We start from the raw sequence: 2,292 nt of genomic DNA, 5'->3' as shown, positions 1-2,292 counted from the left end.
CCTCAGATTGGCCAACTTTCTTTTTTTCCTATCTCCATTTGTCAGTCATACAAATCAACCAATCATCACAGGCCAACTGCAAATAAAGAGGGGCGGGATACTCATCATGTTTGTCTTCGAACAGACCTGCATTTGTTCGTCCAGCATGGATTTTCGGACTTATTTAAAAAGTAATAATCGGAGGACAAAAGGTAACAAATATATTTTCAAAACAAAAAAAGACTGTCTTTAAAAAAAAAACCCACCAAAAACTTACACCTTCCCGCATGATGCGTAAGGTCGGAAACTAGCGCTCTGCGGGGTGGAGGAAGAGGAGTTGCCCCTGCTGCGTCCTGGAGGACAGTCCTGCATGCAGGGGTGAAAGTAATGGGGTGCGGTAGTGTACTGCGTACCTCTAAAAGATTTAGCGGGGGTACGTAGTACCTGCAAAAGATGGGAGCGGCTGTCTGCTGTAAAAAATGAATGGGTTCACTGTGCAGCCGTTACTGATTAGGTTTTCAAGAACAATCTAAAACACGACTTAATCAGTTAATAAATATCTTCTTTTCCGCACGACATGTTGTTTCTGAACTGTTCGTGCTTTGCTAGAGCAGCGGTGCAATACGTCGATCGTGGAAGGTTTTGAGTCGATCTCGGCATTAGGTGACAAACTGAACGCCGCTTGGAGGCTGAGACCCGCACGTCCTCCTCTGATTGGCTCATCAAAACGTTCGTAACTTTATTAAAGAACACAAAAAATCAATGTTCAAATGAATGCTACCCAGCTTTTATCGCATCGCAAAAAATTAATCTGCAAAGAAGCATTTATTTTTATTATTTTTTTGGTCATAGTACCCCCAAGAATTTAAAACTACTTTCCCCCCTGCCTGTATGTAAATGAGAACAATCAGAGGCAGGTGATTAGCAGGTTATTGCTTTTACAGACGGCAATCTGTGTCATGTGACTAAGCTTTAATAGTCACATGGCATGTGATATAGATATTTAATGTAGTTATGAGGATATAGGTATTCAAATTTACCTCACAGTATTTTTAGACTGTCTTTGAATGTCTGTCCCTGTAATAATTTGGTCTTTTTCGTGTCATTTTCTGTATGTAACAGAGTTACAAATGTACTTTTTTTCAAATTATAATTTCTAATTCATTTTATATTGAGAATTTGTGAATTTTATCTTATTTAGTTATTGTTATTTGTTTCTGCCTGCGGGGGTCGCCTTTCTGCCCTCTGCCTTGTTTGTGTCTCCTGGGCTTCCGTAGCTCAGTCCAGCCCTCATAGCATCTCTGCTTCCCCCTTTTCCCTCACTGCGTTGTTCTGCGCTGCTGTGGGTAAGTCAGGAAAGTTCACTGCAGCGATATGTTTGTTTTCTCTACGGATGTTGTTGTTTATGTTGAAGTTTTACTATATGATGTTTATTGTTGTTTGTTAATGTGTTATTTTGCAGTTTTTACCATCATTGTGGGTTTTTATAACCAGTTTTATTATAATTTTCTTTCTTTTATTTTGGCGCGAACAACCGGTGCTAATCCAGCACAGTTCGGTTGAACATTGTTTTTATTTTCACATTTAGGCTGGAGTGCAAGGAGATTTGAAGAGGAGGTTGATTTATTGTTTTACTCTTCTCCTCCAGGTATGCGTTTTTATTTTAAGTTATTCTTTTTATCTCTGTTTATTTAACTCTGTCTATTGTGTTACTGTGGCCACCAGGTGGCGTTTTTCTCCTCTTGTTTTTAGTTGATTTTTGTGAGATTTCTTTTTTTGTTGTCGTTGATTTCTGTTGAATCGTGGAAAAAAAGTTAGTGCACAGCGTTGTTCTGCGCTGCTGTGGGCTGGAGTGCAAGGAGATTTGAAGAGGAGGTTGATTTATTGTTGCTTCAATAAGAGTTGCTACATATATCACTAGCTGTTTTGACAGTCAGTATAAGAGTCTGGAAAAAAATCAATGAAGATAGCAACAAAGTGGATAAGCTTTGTCGCTATCTTTGTTAATCTCCATCTCCAGCCTTCTCCCCACTTGTGTAAAATTTGCAAAGGCTTGGTTTATGATTTCAGGACAGTTAGTTAAACTTACTGTTTAACTAACAAATACTGGGTACTTGTCCACAGGATCACAAACAAGGTCAAGACAAGCATCATTATTAATTGAGAATTTGAAGTTAGTATAACAGAAATGTACATTAAATGCACAGTGGCACAGTTGATAGACGAAGTTCTGGTTTTGATTCCTGGTCCTGGGTCTTTCTGCATGCTTGGGTTTCCTCCGGGTACTCCGGTTTCCTCCCACAGTCCAAAAAC

At 39.2% G+C, this 2,292-nt stretch overlaps 1 long non-coding RNA gene across 1 annotated transcript in view; it reads left to right on the top strand.

Moving 5' to 3' along the window:
- Positions 1-750: 750 nt before the first annotated feature.
- The window catches only part of LOC107836739 (uncharacterized), a 5,950-nt gene continuing 4,408 nt past the window's right edge, over positions 751-2,292 (top strand). The window contains exons 1-2 of the long non-coding RNA XR_001662684.1: positions 751-1,537; positions 1,568-1,854. This is a non-coding gene — a long non-coding RNA (uncharacterized LOC107836739). The remainder of the gene's footprint in view (positions 1,538-1,567; positions 1,855-2,292) is intronic.

The sequence above is a fragment of the Poecilia formosa genome, unplaced genomic scaffold (genome assembly GCF_000485575.1).
Source record: "Poecilia formosa unplaced genomic scaffold, Poecilia_formosa-5.1.2 Scaffold80, whole genome shotgun sequence".
NCBI lineage: Eukaryota > Metazoa > Chordata > Actinopteri > Cyprinodontiformes > Poeciliidae > Poecilia > Poecilia formosa.
Note: the sequence above shows the minus strand (reverse complement) of the source record. Positions and strands in the feature narration are given on the sequence as shown.